This window comes from Macaca nemestrina, chromosome 3 (genome assembly GCF_043159975.1).
Source record: "Macaca nemestrina isolate mMacNem1 chromosome 3, mMacNem.hap1, whole genome shotgun sequence".
Classification (NCBI taxonomy): Eukaryota; Metazoa; Chordata; class Mammalia; order Primates; family Cercopithecidae; genus Macaca; species Macaca nemestrina.
The window spans coordinates 173,252,034-173,274,196 of record NC_092127.1 but is presented as its reverse complement, the minus strand read 5'-3'; the positions used below and the strand labels follow the sequence as shown (position 1 = coordinate 173,274,196).

The 22,163-nt window shown below is 40.3% G+C and overlaps 1 protein-coding gene across 10 annotated transcripts in view; it reads right to left on the bottom strand.

The window, feature by feature from the left end:
* Positions 1-22,163, bottom strand: part of LOC105487840 (PPARG coactivator 1 alpha) — a 716,435-nt gene that overhangs the window by 633,033 nt on the left and 61,239 nt on the right. The gene's annotated exons all lie outside the window — the stretch shown is intronic.

Sequence of the window (22,163 nt, the reverse complement as noted above, 5' to 3'; positions counted from 1 at the left end):
AAATCCTGGCCCCTTTTATGCATTATCATACAGAAATATTATTAAATAGATATATTCTTATTAGTTTTCTGGAACTATATAAAAACATTTTTATTGTGGAAAATCATGAAAAAGAAAATGAAAAACCACCCTAAATTCCACAACCCCAAAATAAAGTCAATACTGTAATGTTTTTTATATGCATATTATGCATATGTGCACGTACACTTATGTACATTACCTCCACTTAAAATGTTATTTCACTTTCTGCAAATTATTTTATAACAATATTTTTTACATCATCATGAACCGCTTTCTCTCATCAGTGGGATACTGTATATGCTGTTTTGTCCTGCTTGCTTTTCATTTAATATTACATCGGGAGCATTTCCCAGGTTACTAAGTATTGTTTGAAGCAGGATTTTTAGTGGCCTTTGTATTTTGATCTCTCACCTCTTTTAAATAGTAAGTGGATGCAAGAATTTTCTGCCTTTCAAATCTCTCTGATACAATATGGAGATCTAAGTTTCATGATCCCCTGATAACTCCAATTAACACATGTAAAATTGTCTCAAGCAACTTAGGAATGTAATTAATATTGCTTTAAAATATCAGAGAAAAGCTGTTAGTTAAGAGTAATTCCTTCTGTTTGCATTTTTAAAGGCCTGTTTTGAGTACTTCAAATCTTTTGGCTATGAAAGTTTTCCTTAGCTTTATGGTTTTCCCTGCCTAAAAAGTAAAGGTAAAAGTAAAATATTATGAAGTTCTTACAAAAAATCTAATTGCATCAGACAGTTACTACTTTTTAAAAATATGTTCCTGGGTGCATATTGTCCATAATACTGTATTTTGAAATCATTTTGTAGTTTTATATGCACACAACAGTGATCTCTGCAAAATTTGAGTTCGACTTAGCCATTTCTTGCTCTTAAACCACGTGTTACATATATATTCAATCCACATACATCTCTGACTACTCATCCAAATAAAGTTGGCTCCTTTTCATCAAGAAATCTTTTCCCCACTGAGGTAAATACACATCTAAACCTACAAAAATTCTACTTAGTATCAGTTACTCTGTAACATAGCAAGGTACACTTCCTTCTAATTTGCTAGCTCCCCAACTGAAAAAGGCTTTGTTGAAAACTAACTTTATTGGTTCTGGTTAGAAATTGAGCTATATGTAGTGGATATGCTGATTTTAAAAAAGAAAGAAAGAACTACAATAATGGCGATATGGTCCCTTGAGAATACATTTATCTCTGCAGTATAAAACAAAATTAAATTCTTCAATCTCAAAAACTATTAAAAGGTTGTATTTAAAATGCATGAAGCATTAAAAAGACATCAAAATTAAAATAATCTCATAAATCTCTTCATTTAAAAGACTTATTAGAATACAGATCGAGGCAGAAAACAGCTGTCCAGCCCTCCGGAGCAGTAAATTATAACTATTTTAACTTTTTTTCATTTTCATCATTGAAAATTCTTTTCCAGAATAATTGTATTGCTGTAGCAAGACCAACTGTCCTACATAGTTAACATGTGAGTAGTAAATTGCTTTCAATGAACTCTGAAACAGATACGCTGTATATTGTTTTAAAGATCAGCCAACCACACGGTTATGCCCTGACAAAGGCTACAGAAGGTACAAGCAGAAATTAGTTTTTAATGTAAAATTGATCAAAATAGTTAATTATTTCAATTCACTTCGCCAGAGCACCAGGGGAGCCTTAGGAGAAACCTGATAGTTTTCCTATAGAAAACCTGATAGTAAGAATTTTATTGTCATTCCCTTTTTTTCCTGGATCTGCCAGCTAAAACCCAAGGAAAAAAATTATCATGGGAGGTACAGTTAGATGTGTCCAATTGCCATCAATCATTAAAACCTGAATCTCTTTTGTAAATGACTGACAACTAGGTGAAGGCTTTTAAAAAATAATAATAATAAAGATTCTCACTTCATAGACCATCATGTGTCAGTCTTGATTGTACTGGAGCATTCCTTGGAGTACAATTAAACTATCATGTTGATTGCACCTCAGTGCAATTGAATCCTGAAAAGAGGAAAAGAAAAGCCAGATGGCTAACCATGATGCCTCATGCTTGTTGCCCCTCTTCATATTCTTGAAGAATAAATATACTGTGAAATAAGCAGAGCTATTTTTTATAGAAAGCAGCCAGATATGCTTTGAAAGTCTCATCAGGCGATAAAAGGTGTGTTCCCATAAAGCTGCCTCCCATTTTTATCACCTTCCCTCCTGTAGGCGCACTCGGACATCATTCCTCCTTAACAGAAATAAGATTAGTAAACAGTGGGCTTTATTAGGAGCTACTTAGAGCACCATTAATCCAGTTTAATTGATGGTGTAGTGGTACCAGATCTTTTGTCCCTTCTCTTTCCAGAAGACGACATGGGTAGCAGAATCAGACTTCTTTCCAGAAACAGCATCTATCTTTGGAATTCTGTACACTTTCCCGTTGCCTCAGCTCGCGCAGGCTGAGCAAAGCTCCTTATCTAAGACTCTGAAAAGGATAACAGGGCTGCTCGAGTATAAAAACTGCAAGTATTTTATTTATCTCTTTTTCTTTCTGCTTAGATTACCATTATCTTTGGTCACTGAATTTTGTCTCTTAGGCTTCAAATGAAGAGCGAAGTCAACCAGATGGTACAGCTCTAAACCCCGTGGATTACTGCTCCATCAGCGCGCACACACACACACACACACACACACACACACACACCCCTATCTTTTTCTGGCCTTTCTTTGGCTTTACCTTACCTTAGGGTTAACTTGCTCATGAATGGTTTCTGACGATTCTATGACTTTCCTGGCAAAATATTTATGCTGAGAAACAATGCAGGTGCTACAAAGGCCTCAGTAACTACTACTTAGGCTGCAGCTGAAATGGAAGTCAAGCAAATGAGCTGTCGAAAACCAAGCTAGAGATCTGCAGGAGGAGGGGAAATTGCATAAAATAATTGCGAACATGAATTTCAATTCCATCCATTCGTTCTTTTCTATAGCCACATAGAAGTCATTGAAGAAGCCACAGAGATAGATTGAGAAATGGTCCCTTCCTGTAAAAGGCTTCCAATCAAAATAGACACAGGCATATGAATATAACCCTATGATAACTAAGACAAGAATAAAATAACATACCCACCCTTGCACACTGCGTGGTAATAGTACTAAATCAATTGTTAAGCAATGTCCTCTGGGCATGCGTGATTAACTCTCACTAGAGGGATCAGGGAAGGCTTCATAAAGGAGGAAGCAAAGGAGTTCCATTATTAGTGAGTAGGGAAAAGGGCACGTAGGATTAAGGAACAGCATGGGCAAGCACACAGAGAAGTGAGAACACTTGGAACAGATTCCTGCTGCCCCGTTTCTGTCCTGAGTACCACATGCACAATTCTTGCCATGCCCTCGTGTCATCTGCACTAGTATTCGCTTAACATTCTTTTTAACTGACTCCATTTTTACTGAAACGGTTTTTCTAAAGAATAATTTATGGCATAAAAAAGAAAATTTGGCCGGGCACGGTGGCTCACACCTGTAATTCCAGCACTTTGGGAGGCCAAGGCGGGCGGATCTCGAGGTCAGGAGATCAAGACCATCCTGGCTAACACGGTGAAACCCTGTCTCTACTAAAAATACAGAAAAAAAAAAAATTAGCCAGGTGTGCTGGTGGGCACCTGTAGTCCCAGCTATTCAGGAGGCTGAGGCAGGAGAATGGCGTGAACCCAGGAGGCGGAGCTTGCAGTGAGCCGAGATCAAATCACTGAACTCCAGCCTGGGCAACAGAGCAAGACTTTGTCTCAAAAAAAAAAAAAAAAAAAAAAGGAAAATTTTGGCCAGGCATAGTGGCTCACATCTGTCATCTCAGTGTTTTGGGAGGCCAAGGCAGGAGGATGGCCTGAGGCCAGGAGTTCAAGACCAGCCTGGGCAACATAGCAAGACTCTGTTTCTACAAAAAATACATATGATAAAGAGAAATTTTATGGCACATAGTTTAAATAAAAGCCCAGTGTCACTTCCCCCAAGTATAAAGTAACCATAAAGATAATAAATAAAAACAAAACCATGGCAGCTAAATACTTTGTCTGAGCCTGCTTTCTCTTTGCTACAAAAGGAAGTGAGAATGTCAAGATATTAATGGCTCCCCGTATGCAACTAAGAATTCTTCCTCAAGAGATCCCAAAGGGGCGAGAGAGAATTCTAAACTGCATAAATTGCTCATGTGGCAACTCGGGTTTACTCGTGGTCATGTTAGTGTACCACCTAAGGTCATTTTGAGCCATTATCCCACACTCTGGGAAACCCTGAGATCCAAGTCCTTCAGGAACTGGCTGAGAGAAGGATACAAGGAGAGAGAATGCAGAGAGCAGATTTGTGACTTGTATGGACCCTGAAGTTCACGTCTAGGGACCCTGAAGTTCATGCTTAGCATTTCACGACCTTCACATGAGGTGCTAAGAAGTCATTTCAGGTAGGCAAGTCTTTAAGAAGAAAATACTGGTTGTGGTACTAAAGATAATTGAACAGAGAAGAGACGAAAAGCTAAGAGATCAGCTCATTTGAGATAAGCCAAGCATCTTAACTAAAGTAATAGGAGAAGGGATGGAGAACAGGTAAATATTCCTCCTCAATGGTACCACGCTTGCACGCTGTATGTTTCCCATACTTCCCTATCCCTTATGTGAACCAAGTCATTATTACTGCATTTCATCAAATCTAAGATGCTATCCATTGTGAGATGCACCATTATTTTATATGCCACTAAGAAAGAAAAATGCTGCCAATTAAATGATGATACACCATCACTTGTAAGAAGCATCCAATTTCAGAGATGTTAAAATGTGGGGGAAAAATGCTTGGCTTGGAATCAGTGAGACACATTATTAATCACTATTGCTTAAAAGCAAATAATACAGAGCTTGGGAGTTAATTGGTTTTCAAAAACAATGAAAAAGCATATCTTGTAAAATGTCCTTCTTTTTTTTTTTTTTTTTTTTTTTTGAGACGGAGTCTCGCTCTGTCGCCCAGGCTGGAGTGCAGTGGCGCGATCTCGGCTCACTGCAAGCTCCGCCTCCCGGGTTCACGCCATTCTCCTGCCTCAGCCTCCCGAGTAGCTGGGACTACAGGCGCCCACAACCGCGCACGGCTAATTTTTTGTATTTTTAGTAGAGACGGGGTTTCACCGTGGTCTCGATCTCCTGACCTTGTGATCCGCCCGCCTCGGCCTCCCAAAGTGCTGGGATTTAAAATGTCCTTCTTGATGTAACTAGAGCAATAAATTGTCATCCTCTTGAGATCAGACAACACAAAACAGGGGTTCAGACCTGAACCAGAGAGGCCTGGGTTCAAGTCCTACTTCTGCCACTCACCAGCTGTGGCACCTTAGACGAATAACAAACTTACAAAACTTCCGTTGGTTTATCTGTAGCTTCTGCTTTGTATTTTTCAATATGTAAACACCCTCCCAAAGGAAAACTCAAAGTAAGGACCCTAAGCATTTCCCTGCCCAGATTAATCCAAACTGATTTTTAATGAGAGCTAATTATCATTTGTAACTAATATTATCAGTGGTAATACAGTTAGTAAAATAGTTTTTCCTCTTTTCCTTATTATACCCAAAGAATCACAGTGCCCACAGGTCGTAGGCTATCATCACCACATCACTGTATTGATGCTTACTTAAATAATATAGTATTTGAGGACTGATCACTGACGAATAAGTTGGGGTCCATATGGTTGGATTCATTTGGGTTGGTCAATGTACAACCCCGGATGCAAGCTCCATGAGATTTTCTGTTCCAAGGCTCTTCCTGGACATTAATAAGTCTGTAAATGTGAATCGTTCTGAAGACAAAATGTGGAATTATCTATCTCCATGCTACTGTGGAAATAGGAAGCTGTTCTTCCAATTGACAGAGCAGCATCTCTTTAATTTGTGGATGACTATACCAGGTGTTTTCAAGCTAGGACATGATCTGAGCCTCAGTTCAACCCAGGGGGTTAAGACAGGCATTGCTGTTCCAACTCATGGAAGCCGAAGTTGAGGTTCAGGGAGGACACAGTGGAGCTTGTCCAATGTCACACCATTGAAAGTGGCAGGGCCTGAAAGGAAGCTCAAGTACGGCTCCAAATGTGGTGCTCACCTTGCCCCTCCATGCTTCCACATGATTAAAAAACAGTATTTTTTAAAAAATAATTACACTATTTTTCTCTCCACTTGCATTCTACCTTCTCATTTTTCGTTGGTAACTCACTCTTGATCAGTCTTCCAAGCCTTCACACTGGCCTTCAATCTCTTGCTCACCTCCTTCTAGTGTTCTGAAGATGCAACAAGTGTCCGAGAGACTCAACCTGTCACTGATCCCACATCTCCTGGGGCAGAGCCGGGCAGACATTGGGTCCTTGGTCATCAGGGTGCCAGGGACAGTGCTGTTCTCAGGTAGAGCCACAAGGGAGCAGCGTGATTCAGTATGCAGCCACCCTGCTCCAGAGTAGGTGTGCAGTCCAAACTCTTGCAGCAGGTGCAGGACGATGGAGGCGGCTCAGAGGCAGCAGCGTGTCAAGGAATATGGTAGTTCAGTGTGTGACTCACACATGCTCATTCTAGATTTGCTTCTGCAGCTGACGAGCTGGGGAGTGCTAGGCAAGTTGCTTCCCCCAGTCTCTAAGAGAAGCTCTCTAAGAGTTGTTGACTCGTAACCTTTATAGTCCAGCACTAAAGTACTCCCATAGCATCCTTCCTGTGGGTGACCTGCCTAGGCAGATCAAATGCCACAACGTTCACAAAATGCTCACAACTGAAAGAATGCCGACATGGCTCTCTGTGGAGCGTCCTCTGACAGATAGATGGTATCATCAAAATCTTCTCCAGCTAAAGAAGAATTCCTATTTTAGGATGTCTCCTATTTTTTTTCTTCTGAGACCTGAGCAAGCAGGATTCAGAGAACCCTAACAATCAGTTTAGGGGGCAAAGAGCACCGCATTGCTCCCCACAGCTCACACTTTGAACACACAGCATCTAACCCTTTCCCTGGGACCCCTTCTCCATTCCCTTTCTGCTTTTTTGATTCCTTCATAAAAAGATCCTCTAATTTCTGCAACTAAAACACTAAAGAAGTCTATAGACTCAAACATAGAACTTGCACAAATACTGGTCCCTTTTGGTGTGATGAGGAGAGCTTTTCATCACTCTCCAGTTACAAAATGGTACTCTCATGCATCCTCTATTCCAAGACTCTCAGAAACACAATTTTTCTGCTTTTACAATTAACATGATAAAGTGTCAATAACTTAGAATTAAGTGATCAGCAAACAATTAAGAAAAATAACTAAGCCAAATTGACTCCATGGACATGAGACGTGAATCAAAAGTTCACAAAAGATAAAAAATAAATGGCTAATAAATTATAGAATAAAATTTCAACACACACTAGTAATCAAAGAAGAGTAAATTAAAATATGATGCAATTGTAAATGACTGACAATATTGTAGAACTTATTATACCCAGCGTTGATAAGAGTGACATAAACGAGGCCGCTGAGTCTACTGGAACTGGCACAATTTTCCTGAAAACAATGTGGCAGAATACATTAAAAGTCCTATGTTTGCACTGAGATGCAAACATGAGGAGGAGGATTTATTATGTACTATGATCCTCCAACATCTACTCTCCCCTTCCTCTTTAGGAATAAATCCCCAATTTTTTAACTGAGTAAATGGCCATTTATAATAAAGATTACATTTTCTAGTCTCTCTTATACCTAGCTGTGGCTTTGTAAATGTGTTCTATCCTAAGGAATGTAAGTGGGAATGATGGGGGCAAATTCCAGGTGATATCCTCAAAAAGAGACATACTTTCTTCCCCCTCTTGCTCACTCTTTCCTTCTTGCTGGAATGGATGACTAGAGCTCCAGCAGCCATCTTGGTTGTTGAGGTGGTTTTAGAATGAAAGTCAGATGTGGTGGAGCAACAAAGTGGAAAGATCTGCACCTACAACCTCCAAACTTTTTTAATTTAGAAGACAAACTTCTATTTTGTTTGAGTCACAGTAATTTGAAGTTTTACTTGCAGCCAAATCGAACTGCAGACAACATAAGTACTAATAGCAAATATAGTGCAAAATATTTTACTTAAAAGAGCAAGATGCAAAACAGTGTATAAAATGCTACTACATGTATAAAAAGAGGAAAACTAAAAGGCTATATGGTAACTAGGTCTATACTGACTCAGGCCTCCTTGTGTTCACACCCTTATATAGTCTCTTCCTACACTGAATAAATATGAGCTTGCCATGTGTCTCATCTAAACCAGTAAACTCTGAAGAAAGTGACACTGTGCCAATTCCTAGCCTAAGCCTTAACAAGACCTAGCTGCTTCTGTCAAGATGTTCTTTGCAGAATTGTTTATAACAGCAAATAAATAAATCCAACTTTATGAGAACATTTACATTGTGGAATTTCTTTATTAATATGTATAGCACAATGATGGGAAATGATTATTATATAGAAAAAAAAGATAGCATATAAGATTATATTCATATGGAAGACTATGTCTAACCTGTAAAGCAGATCTATATAATACACAGAAAAGGTCTTTAATTATATATAACAGAATAGATTATATATAACAGAATAGATACTATATAGCATATAAAATTATACTCATATGAAAGGTTAACCTGTAAAGCAGATCTATAAAATACACAGAAAAATACTTATATATAGCAGAATAGATTACATTAAAAAAGTAACATTTCTGACCTCTGAGTGAGAGAATAATAGTTAATTTATGGTGACTCCATTATTCTTTTCAAATTTCTTACAAAGAGAATGTTTTACTTTCAATTTTAAAAATTCTATTTTTATTTCTAGATGTTATATTTGGTCTTTTGTTTAAATCTTACTGGTTTTTCTGATGTATTTTTGATACATACATTATTTTGGGATTAGTTTATTGTTTTATTCATGTTTTCAGTTCTCTTCCTTCATTGAACATTCTAAATTTATTTTCCATGTCCTATTTTCTGTACCATCACAAGTCCAGGTACTTGCAGATCTCATTCTGCTATTTGTTGTTTCCCTTGTCTCTTAAATACAAGATGACTACATTCTTCATGTATCTGTAATCCTGGATTGTAAGATCTCATGAGGCTAATCCAAAACTGTGGCATGCCAGAGGGCCTGGGGTTAAAGTGCATTTCTCCAGGGGTTAAAGTGCATTTCTCCACATTTTCTAGACATTCTGAGCACCCCAATCCAGGACCTCTAAAATCAATATATCTACTAGATCTCTCAGGCAGTAGAATTTCAACCTCCCAAGCCAAATGAGGGCAGGGCTGTTGTGAAAATATTGGGAAGGAGACATTTTCCCCACCCAGAGCTAAAGCTAAGATAATTCTCTTGGCCAACAGGAGGATTTATTTTCACGATTCTACTTTTTATAGAGAATGTAGCCCTGTAAGGGTCCCAGGTGTGTTTCAGGATTTCAACTTCCCACATTGCAACAGCCCAAAGCCTGGTTTCCAGTCCCCAATCAAAGCACAAGAATCCAACGGTGTTCTCAGCAAATGCTCTCAGAGCAGACCCTCAGCTTTTGCTTCCCACCAAACTTCCACCTTCCTGTTTGTTTTCAGTCCCTGGAAATTTCACTCACTTTTTTTACCGATATCATGAAAATATGTTAGTTATATTTTATCTAGCATTCTTAGGTCCTTTGAGCAAGGTCATTTACCAGAATACCTGGGCAACCCACTATATAGCCACAGTTGGAAATTTAGGCTGATGTTACTTTTATAATGAGAAAAATATATATATTAAGTACAAATGAACCTATCCCTACACAATGGGAGAAATTTCACCTATTAACTGTTCCAAAAATTTCTCTGACAGGTTGCTTTTTCCATAACTAAAAATTACTCAGCACCGAGAGGCAGCTCCAGGAAAAACCTTGCGCCTCACTGGGACTGAAATTAACTAATTTATCACCACAGCAAAAGGACATTATGTGTAAGTCAGGAACTTCCACAGGTAAGCAGAGAAAGTGGGATGTGGGAATAACATCCAGGGGTCAGAACATTGTAGGTTTTCATTACATATTTATATTAACAAAATACAAACACTCATTTCCACCAGACAATATTTTGGAAATGGGTACCAGTAGAGTGCCAATATTTTGATGTTCATCATATCCTATTATCTGAAGCATATGAACATTTACACCAAAAGAATCTCTTTTTTTGTTTGTTTTTCTTGAGACAGTCTCACTCTGTCACCCAGGCTGGAGTGCAGTGGCACGATCTTGGCTCACTGCAACCTCCGCCTACCGGGTTCAAGCAATTCTCCTGCCTCAGCCTCCTGAGCAGCTGGGATTACAGGCACACACTACCACGCCCGGCTAATTTTTGTATTTTTAGTGGAGTTGGGGTTTCACCATGTTGGCCAGTCTCGAGTGATCCACCTGATCTCAAGTAATCCACCCCATCTCAGCCTCCCAAAGTGCTAGAATTACAGGTGTGAGCCACCATGCCTGGCAGAGGAATCTCTTTAAATATTCTATGGAGTAATTTTTAAGTATTCAAAGAGCTGAGATACACTTGTGATGGTTAATACCAAATGTCAACTTGATTGGATTGAGGTATACAAAGTATTAGTCCTCGGTGTGTCTGGATGGGTGTTGCCAAAAGAGATTAACATTTAAGTCAGTGGGTGGGGAAGGCAGACCCACCCTTAATCTGGTGGGCACAATCTAATCAGCTTCCAGCACATATAAAGCAAGCAGAAAAATGTGAAAAGGAGAGAGACAGGCCTAGCCTCCCAGCCTACATCTTTCTCCCGTGCTGGATGCATCCTGCCCTCAAACATTGAACTCCAGGTTATTCCGTTTTGGGACTCAGACTGGCTCTCCTTGCTCCTCAGCTTACAGAAAGCCTATTGTGGGATCTTATAATTGTCTAAGTTAATACTTAATAAACTCCCATATACAGTGTGAGTGTGAGTGTGTGTGTGTGTGTGTGTGTGTGTGTATAATTAGTTCTGTCCCTCTAAGAGAACCCTGACTAATACAACACTCCTCTCCCCTTTCCTGTGTTGTAACTATTGCCAGCAATGACATTGACACACTTGCTTTAATCTGTAGGTGTCTAATTTGCAGAAACCTTCGTTTTATGTTCTAATGTGAGAATTTAATGAGCGGGCCCAGGCAAAGCGCTTAGCACCTAGCTCATCGTAAGACTGTCAGGATGATGGTGGGGAGGACGATGAAAATGGTGATGAAGATAGTGATGATTTTTAAAAGCACCTGTGTAAAATGTGAGGCAGATATGCCAAGTGACTGAAACTAAAATCAATGAAGGACAAATGGAGCATTCTTTGTTTTAAACGTAAAGCTCCAAAGAGGCAGGATTCAACGTTGTTTACTTGTATCTGGAACATATGAACCTGTATCAGGTCTAAGTAGGTACCTTAAATATACCTTATATTTTCAAAAAATATTAGTATTGTCACGAGGGTATGACAGTAATTATTGTGATGGTTCCACTCACAAACATTAGGTTTCAAACTTCCATTATGGGGCCAATGAACATGTATGCCCATGAATCCAAGGTCCATGAAGAATTCTCCACACTTCACGTTCTAGGGTTCTGCTTGCTTACTGCTCCAGAGAGAAAGAACCATACCCACCTTCAGAGCTGAGGATGATGGTTAATGTTTACTGAGCATGTACTATGTGCCAAGTTTGATGCTCACTGTTTTTCCCGCTTATCTCATCCAATCCTCACAAAAACCTTTTAAGGTAGATTCTTAATATCCCATCCTATTGGGGAAACAGCATGGCAGAGTCGTTAAAAGCACAGATAGAATCGCAGCTGTCATTTGCCTTGAGCTAAACTACATATTCACTCCATGCCTCAATTTCCTCATCTACAAATAGGTATGACAATAGAAGCTAACTCAAGGCTGATGAGAAGTGAGTGGGTGGAATGTGAAGTGTCTGGAACATAGTCAATATTAGTAAACATATAAGTCTTGGCTATTATTTACTTTACAGATGAAGAAACTGGGGTTTAAAGAATACAAATTACTTAGCTTGTAAGAAGCAGTGCTGGGACTCAAACCTGGGCACACTGGCTTTAGACTCTTGACATAAACAGGGAAATGGAAATACAGCACCCTCTCCACGGCTGCTCTGAAGCTTCCTCTGCACACGTAAGTGCTCTCACCCAACCCCAGTCAAGGGAAGGGCTGCTGAATAGAACTCTATTTGGTTGAAGTGGCAGCAGAATACAGGAAAGGCCTGGCCTTCTGGCCTGGTTGACTCCATCTTACCCCACTCGGTGACCTGCCTCAGCACAGCACGGTTGCAGAATGGCGGACGTGGACCAATGGCTGAGAGGTGGAGAGAGATACTTCTCAAGGCTCTTGGACTCTGCAGCGGCTGCTACAGCTGTCTCCCCAGCCACAGGAAAGGACCGCCAAGCCAGAAGGGGGAGCTGTTGTGTCTTCCCCAACCAACATGGGCACTGAGAGCCCAAAGGGCAACAACAGCCGCCATTTAACAAACACTTCCATTGGCCAGGTGGCGCTAGGCACATTACAGGAACGTCTTAATCGGACACCCATGACAATCCGATGAGGCAAGGGTTTGTCACCATGTGACAATTCAATATGAGAATTAGTGAGGTCGGGTACATTGAACAAGGACAGATAATTAAACACCAGAGCCAGAGCTCAGCCCAGAGCTGGGTCATAATTTGTTCTAAGACAGTACACACCAGAGATGAGGACTGAAACAAAACCGCAGATGTAGCAACAATGAGCTTCCTTTCCCCAGAGGCCTAGTGGACAGAGCCCACCAGCCAAACACCTGGGAGACAGAGGTTCCAAATCTGAGTTGGCTCCTCACTCTGCTCTGTACTCACCGAGCACCTTGAGGCTGACCATAAATAGCAAGCATCATTTACTGAGGATCTACTGTGTGCTCAGCTCTATTCCTGGTGCTAGACTGTATGCCCCACTTGGGCAGGAACAGCATCTGTCTCATTTGCTATTGTATCCCCAGAGCCTAGTATGATACCAGGCTCTCATTAGGGGCTGAATGAATACTTGGAGAATTAATGAATGAACAAGTGAAAATATTCGCTCTGATCCTTACAACCGCGGTAAAGTAAAATTTGAATCCTCTGTATGTAGGAAAAGAAATTAAGTTCAGAGCAGCCACATCCCCTGTTCAAGGTCACACAGTTAATGAGAGCTACAGCGGGATTCAAACCCAGCCTATTTGGCTCCCAAATCCTACTCTTTCCTCGGTATTTCTCTTCCCCAAAAGGACACAATGCCACTCTCCCATCTCCCACAGCTATCATGAAGATGAAATGAGATAAGGTGAATGAATGGGTTTTGTAATCACTGTATTTGGAAAGGTTGGTAACTGATTTTTAACACAAAATCAAAGCCTAAAATCAAAACAGCACAACTTCAGTAGAATGTTAAGCACTGAGAAGAAATAGGAGTATTTGGGGCCAAGAAGGTTTTCCCTAGCTTTGAAATCAAATCACACTGCGTACTCGCAGCCACCTTCTCAGGATGTGGGTGAGGAACAGAATCCCCAGATTTAGAATTGCAGAATTGCAGAATTATGCAAAGGCCACCCAGAACAGTATTCCACCCAGTGCGGCACCCTGGACAGATCGTCACCTCATCTCTGATTGAACAGAAATGTGACAGCATAAGACCAGAAAGAGATACCAGAAATGTAGGTCTCAAAACAAAATACCCGCTGGATACAATCACTTCCCCAGAAGATCTCTTTGGCTCATGTTGTTTTTCCATTCGTGGGTGATCTGTCTAACCTGTAACTTCCATGGTTAAATCAAATGATTTAATTAAGCTTCCGCAGTAAATTAGAATTTAGCAACACTTTGTATCTAAGGAATTTTTAAAACTATGATCATCTCTCTCTCTCTTTCTTATAATAGTCTTATACTCATTTTCCTAATAAGAACAATCTAGATACAGCACAAAAATGTGCCCACAAAATCAGGAAATTAAGGTTCAAATGCAAAAGTGAAGCTAGGTAGAATTCTGCCTTCAAACTCTTCATCCCTTTAAAAGGTGACTGAGGCCAGGTAAGGTCGCTCACGCCTGTAATCCCAGCACTCTGGGAGGCTAAGGTGGGCGGATCATGAGGTCAGGAGATCAAGACCATCCTGGCTAACATGGTGAAACTCCATCTCTACTAAAAATAAAAAAAATTAGCCGGGCATGGTGGCACACACCTGTAATCCCAGCTACTCAGGAGGCTAAGGCAGGAGAGTTGCTTGAACCTGGGAGGCAGAGGTTGCAGTGAGCCAAGATCGTGCCACTGCACTCAAGCCTGGATGATCTAGTGAGACTCCATCTCAAAAAAATAAATAAATAAAAATAATAAATAAATAAATAAAACAAAAGTTCGCTGAAAACAGATCAGAAAACAGAAAGCAATTAAAGGAAATAGTCACAAAAGCCTTTTTAAAAACACAAGCAGAGTATCAGTGTATAGTGGCTAATAAAGTAAAAATCTTTAGTGAGTCTTCAAATCCTGACTCATCAGGATTGGGAACTCACAAGGGACAATCTTGCCAACTTCTTTTTAAAAGCCGATAAACGAAGGCATGGAAAAACCAAAAGATATATATTAAAAACAGTGCAAGAAGGCTGTCCCCAGTATAAGGTACTAACATCCTTATTCTCTCTCAGCAGAGGGGGCAACTCAAGGCCTTCTGGGTCCAAAGTTGGCAAACTAAATGAGTGACTTGTCAGGCATTAGGGCCTGGCAAGTGGTGGTCACTGGCCACTCAGTCTTACCTAGATAGAATACAGGCTCAATGTTGCCAGATTTTATGTTTTTCAAGAGAAGCCAAAAGTCCTTTTCTTTGGCAGAGTTGGGATTGAGGAAGAAGACCTTCTTATTTTTAAATATTGTCAAATTCAAGCAACTTTAGACTGCCAGTTTGTGACTGCAGCTTTTTCCCTCCTGAGTAATATCATAGTACTGCACAACAAGCCCAAACAAGACTCTGAAGACCTGGGTTCCAGTTCTGAATCCTTCAATGATCACTTATGCACACTTTCAAAAGGTCACTTACACTTCCCTGGGCTTCAGTTTCCTCATCTGCATAATGGACCTAATGATGCCTGCCTGATTAATTTCATACAATTTTTGCATGAATCAAGTAAAATAAGTTATTCAAAAACAAGGGCTTTATGTCCCCAGGGATGAAAAATAAAATAAACATAAAATAGTCAATCAAAATAAAATAGAAATTAAAAGTTTGTTGAACTGAAAAGCACTTTGAAAATGGTCAACCATGTATTAAATGCAAAATGTCACACAAACTGCTAGTCCTCAAAATCTTTCTAAGTTGTATGAAAAGGTGGTATTTTTCTTAAGAAAAGAAAAAGTATTTCCCCCCCAAAAAAGTTTTTCCAACAAAAGTAATTGACAGTATCTGTTTAGTAACTTGAGAGAGAGAGAGAGAGGAGCGAGCGCTTTTATGCAAATTTGATTTCCCTATAATAATCTAGAGCTATTCTGCTAGAAGGAATTATCTCCGCAGGCTGGCAGCTGTGGTAGGCAGTGAATTAAAAATGGCTCTGTATATGGGAAAATCTGTTCTATAATCAGTGCTTTTCTTGGAGAGGACATCAATCTAGCGCAACTCCCATGGTGCTCCACGCCTGTGAATGACATACAAGCATGAGGTAGAAACTCCCATTACATCACGGCTGGGGATTCTGTCCTGCCTGAGACATTGAACTGCTATCCCAAGGTGAGAATGGTCACTATGGTAGCCTCCAACCAGTCAGTATGGCCAATCCCCTTAAGTTAGGAAAGAAGACATTAGAGGACAAAAAAAATCTTCCAACAATGATTTATTCAACTCAACTCGAACTGCCCAGTCTTAGGGTTATTATAAGGCTTCCACATGTTTTCTTCGCTCTTCCCTTTCTTTTTTCTTCCTTATTCCATTTCTGTCTTCCTCCTTTCCTTTCTTCTTTCCCTCCTTCCTTCCCTCCTTCTTTCCTTCTTCCTCCCCACTCTCACTTCTCTCTTTCCCTTTCTTCATTTCTTCCTTTTCCTCCCTGCTATCCTGATACAGAATCTAAGGTTCACTTCCTAAGTCACAAGACGCCAGGCAAAGAAATGCTACACAAGGATTCTTTGTCCGTGGGAAAGGCACATGGTACAGAAAAGTATTTTAAGAAGCCAGCAATGACTGCCGTGCTGCACGTAAAATGTCATCACATTCTTAATGAGGCAATTGTTTGGTCAGTAAAAATACTCTCGCCCTGAATGGTTAGTATGTTGAAGTTAACTTGGACACTGCATGTGGCAGCCACAGCCACCTCCCCATAAGAGGTTAGTCTGCATGTAAATAAAGCCATCACCTACCCCCAAGTGAATCCTATCTCCTTCATTGGACATGGAATTTTCCTGGGAACCTGTGTCCCTGTGCTTCCAGTGAGGTGTCCTTCTTCTTTCCTTAAGTCAAATGCACCATTATGGTGTCTGTTTGGAGTACTGGATATCAAATTAAACTGTGTGAGTGTGTCTGCATATCTCTGTCTGTGTAAAGGGATTTGGACTTATGCTGATTTAAGTCACTCAGCGTCTTTTAAAATAACTAAACGTCGATGCTAGAAATGCCAAGAAATTGCATTTTCGGAATTGGAACTAAGTCATCTTTACCTTACAAACATTGTTAAGAAATGGCCTTTGTCCAATGTGCCATGTCCTAGAGACCCACAGAGCTGAGCATACACACGCCCACAGTGGAAGGCCAAGGTCTCCAAAATGTTGAGTCTTCTACTGAGGTTAGAGCTAGCTCTATCCAGCTCCAGCAGTGTGGGCATATCTGCATGAAAAGGCAGAGAATAACTTCATGAGATTGACAAGCAGTGAATCTGTTTGAGACCACATTGAGTCTGGACATCCAGCACCAAGATGGCTTGAAATAGCTCTCTGAGAGGCCAGAAATGCTGTCTTTCAAACATGTTCCCTGGAGAAAGGGAATTGTTCCTGCCACCAGGGCCCCTCAGGGACCAGTATCCTCTCGCTGCTCATTCTCAGGCAGGAATCTTTCTCTGTGCTCTTCTTGGGTTCTGTTCTTTTGAGCCTTTTCTTTTTCAGTTATGGTGAGCATAGATACATACCAGGCACCACCAGACATGCACGTATTTCTTGAACCACCTCCACTCTCTCTTTGAAGTTCTGGAGGCCTCCAAAGTCTTCATGAAAGGCACAAAAGCTGCCTACATTATCACTTTGGTAGGAAAGCAAAACAGGGTGGCACTGCAGGGTTAATTTAAAAGACAGCTGCATCCATTTTGCTCATTACTCTTCATGTATAAACTGCAAATTGCATTTGAAAATATTTTCTTTAAAATAAAATTGTCATTTCTGAGCCTCCTGCAGGCACCCAGTGTCTGGGTAAAACAAGTAGCACTAACATGAAATGAGGGCGACATCCCTGCCTCCTTTACAGAGGTAGCAGGCCACACCCTGCTGACCCCACTACACAATGAATAATGCAATGAGTGGGAGAATGTTCTGGTAACATCAATCATTCTCCAACATTGGGAAGCTGGGGCAGAATTTGTCGCACAAGCATCTGCATTCTCCCAGATCCAGTCCAGTGACATCAATTTTAAGAGGAGGCAACTAAACGTGTGACTGCCTCATTTCACCCTCCCATTGACCTTGCTCTCTTTAGCTCGGACCTAAGTTGGTTTTCCCCAGGAATCCAGGAAACGAGAACTAATCCCTTTTGGAAATGAGAATTAAACAGAAGGCATCCGCTGTTTGAATGTTGGACCTACGGGGTCTGAGCCTCAGTCTCTTCTTCTATAAAATAGGGATAATTGTAGTACTTCTTTTATTGGGTTGTTATGAAAAATAAATCCATTAATTCATGTAAAGTATCTGAAATGCTGCCTGGCACATAGTTAGCACACAGTAAATGCAGATACAGATATATAAATATAGACCCATTCCAAACTTATTTCCTGATCCTGCAAAATGGGAGACAGCTACTTAAAAGCTTCTACTTAAAAGGTTTGATTGGAGTAAGAAGCTCTGGATTCAACATTTGAACCGACAAATCAATTTTAACGTCACCAAAGAGAGACAAACTGATTTTGTACTTCCTAGTGTGATGCAATCAGACATATACACCACCACCCACGAAGTGTTTCTGCAAAAATCTTGGACCTGAACTTGAGTAAGCTTCTGGATTCAACAGCTTACAAGAGGAAGATAAAAGGGACCAAAGAACATTATGGATACAGCAGCAAAATCCAGGCCATGGAAAGTTCAACAAGACAAACTACTCTGCTGCTTCAACACATAGATTTCAAACAAAGAAGAAAAAAGAAAAAGACAGGGGATATCTTAGAATAAAAGAAAACACAAAAGGCATATCCATCAAATGCCACATGTAGATTTTCATTTTGATACTGCTTTGGAAAAAAAAACTATAAAATAGCAACAGTTCGAATTGGGTCAGTTCAAACACTAATTGGATATTGTGATAGCAAAGAATTGTTCTTAAATTTTTTTGCTGCTCCTCCCATTGAGAGGGGAATCTGATTCCCCTCCATTGGATCTGAGGTGACCTTAGTGACTTGTTTCTCTACAACCTCTGAATCTACGCCATGAGAACCTTGCAGCTTCTACACAAGTGTCTTGGAACTCTTGCTCCTAGAATATTTCTTCTTGGGACGCAGCAGCCATGTTGGGGGAAGCCCAAAAGCATGGAAAGGCCATCTGTGGGAACTAAAGAGCTGACACCTCCACCTGAGTCCCCAGCTGACAGTCATCCCAGTAAGCCACTCTGGAGATCCAGACCATTGGTATCTTTAGATGACGCCAGCCCCAGCTAAAATCTGATTATAGTCACATTACAGACCCCAGATGAAAACCGCCCCGCCGAGCCCAGCCAGCCCACGGAACCGTGAAACATAACAATAAACTACTGTTTTAAGCCATTAAGTTTGGAGGCAATTTGTTATGCAGCAAAAGGTAATCAGAAAACTTTCCCTTAAAGATGTGTTCTTAAAGATTTATAGAAGAAATTATATGATAGTTGGGATATTCAAATTAATCCAGTTGAGGAGGAGGGTAGAGTTAAAACAAGCTTGCGCATGTGCTGCTAAGGCTAACTAACACTGGGAAGTTGGATCATAGAAAGTCATTATATTCTTCTCTACAGTCTTGAATATTTTTTAAATGTTTTATAATAAAAAGTTGGCTTTTTTAAGATCTCTGGATTTGTCAAGACAAAGTTTGAAGACTACAGAGAAAATAATACTAGCTGTTAGGCCAGTCTACGTGGTAGGCATCGCAGATGTTATTTCAATGTGCAGCGTTAATCACTCATTATTACCTGTCCAACCTCAGCATGTCCATCTTTAAGAAGACAGTAAATGGAGTTGAAAGAACCTGCAGTCAAGAGTAAAATTCAAATCCCAGCTCTGCCTTCTTCTAGTTGGGGCTCCTTTGGCACATTCTTCAACATCTCTGGGTTTCACTGCTTTATGTGCAAATAAATTTTTTCCTGATGAAGTTGCCCAATTCCTAAATACTTAAAGGGCCACTGTACACCAGAAAGTGCTACAAAATTACAGATATTAGTATTGCAAGCTGCAATGAAAAAGAAATTATTTACTCTTAAGGCCCTGACAATATTATATCACTATAGATCATCTACCTACCAGTGTAAATGATGTTAAATTTCTGTTCTTTTCTCACATTACATTCAGGAGCTGGACAGATGCTTCTTCACCAGGGAGGATGTGCTGGGGTGGCCTCACTAAACTATAAGCGAAGTAGGGTGTGCACGGCTCATTTTTGGGGTGTGGGGCATCTTGAGAAGATATGTGCTCACCACCCAGGTCATCAAAAATGGGGTTTTACATGACTGCATGTGACTGTTAATCCCAAGAGAGTGTAAGTTTGGACCAGAAAACCATGTGTGCTCCAACGGGAGGTCAACCAACCTGCCCTTTGCTGTGGTCAACTCCACAAAAGGGACAGCAGAATGTGCATCTATTGTGGGATAACTGATAATTCTCCCAAACAGCAACCAAAGAGGTTAGCAAGCCATTAACTTCACTAATAAATTAATCCACTCAAATGTGTACTGCTATATCAAGAACTATAATTCTATGTACAGCTCTACGTAGTGAGTTTGGAAAAAGCCAAGTATCTGTAACTGAAGCAGATTCCTCCATTAACTTGTCTTTACATTTCAATGGTCTGTTACTATTGAAAAATTTGTGAAAAAAATTAATAAAATAATCTAATTTAAGAAGTCAGCTTACATTCACACATTTGCCAATGGCTCATAGTTTTGTAATAAAATATAACAACATACAAGGTAACATCAAATAACAATAGAACAAATATATATATACACACACACATACACATATGTGTATAGATACATATACACATGTATGTATAGATACACATACACATATTTTCCTACATATACAAATATACATATACACAAATGGAAAAATAGAATACAAAAAGTTTTGTATGTGTTCATCTTTTCTATGGCATTAATTGAAATGCCTTAGGCTAGCATTTCCCAAAGAGTGCCCGCAAACTCCTGCCCCCACCGACTAATTTTAATAATTTATATTTATTAATGGTCATGATGGTTAATACTGAGCATCAACTTGATTGGATTGAAGGATGCAAAGTATTGTTCCTGGATGTGTCTGTTATGGTGTTGCCAAAGGAGATTAACATTTGAATCAGTGGCCAGGGAGAGGCAGATCCACCCTCAATCTGGGTGGGCACAATCTAAATCAGTTGCCAGCACAGCTAGTATAAAGCAGGCAGAAGACCACAGAAGAACTAGACTTGCTGAGTCTCCCGGCCTCCATCTTTCTCCTGTGCTGGATGCTTCCTGCCCTCGAACATCAGACTCCAAGTTCTTCAGCTTTTGGACTTTTGGACTTACACCAGTGGTTCACCAGGGGCTCTCAGGCCTTTGGCCACAGACTGATGGCTGCACTGTCGGCTTTCCTACTTTTGAGGTTTCAGGACTCTGATCCACCACTGGCTTCCTTGCTCCTCACCTTGCAGACTGCCTATTATGGGACTTCATCTTGTAATTGTGTGAGTCACTCCTCCTTAATAAACTGCCTCTCATATATACATCTATCCTGAAGTCATGAATATGTTTGGGAAATGTTAGGTTAAACAACCTTAATGAGGTTTTTGCATTTGGTGGCAGCTGTTTTTAATGACAGGTCTTCTCAGAAACGTTAATGTGCACATTGCGAATCTCCAAGAGGCCTACTCAGAAATGATTTACTCAAGAGCTCTTCCTCCAGACGCTTCTTCCTCAGGACACCCCGGGAGGAAGAAGAGAAGCTGACTGTCCTGGGTGACTAACATTTGGATAGCAGCTTCCCATTTACTCAGTGCTTTACAATTAACTCATAAGCTCTGCAACACTGCTGTGAGTTCAGTTGAGCAGGTATCACTAACATTATTTTTCAATAGGTCTTATAATTTTACAGAGGTTTTAGGGTCACAGCAAAATAGAGTGGCAAGTACAGAGAGATCTCATATACCCTCTGCCCTCACACAGGTGCAGCCTGCTCCACTGTCAACATCCCAGGCCAATGTGGTGCATTTGTTACAATCTGTGAACCTACATTGACACATCATCACCCAAAATCCATAGTTCACATTAGGGTTCATGGTTGCTATTACACATTCTTTGGGTTTTGACAAATGCTTAAGGACATGCAACCACCACTGTAGTATCATACGGAATCGTTTCTCTGCTTTAAAAATCCTGTGTTCCATCTCTTCATGTCTCCCTCCCCAGTAACCCCTAGCAACCTCTGATCTTTTTAGTGTCTCCATCATGTTGCCTTTTCCAGAATGTCGTATAGTTGGAATCACAGAGCACGCACGCAGCCTTTTTACAGGGGCTTCTTTTGCTTAGTTACATGGATTTAAGTTTCCTCCATGTCTTTTCATGCTTGATAGCTCATTTGTTTTTAGCACTGAATAATATTCCACTGCCTGGATATATCACAGTTTATCCATTTACCTACTAAGGACATCTTGGTTGCTTCCAAGTTTTGACAATAGTGAAT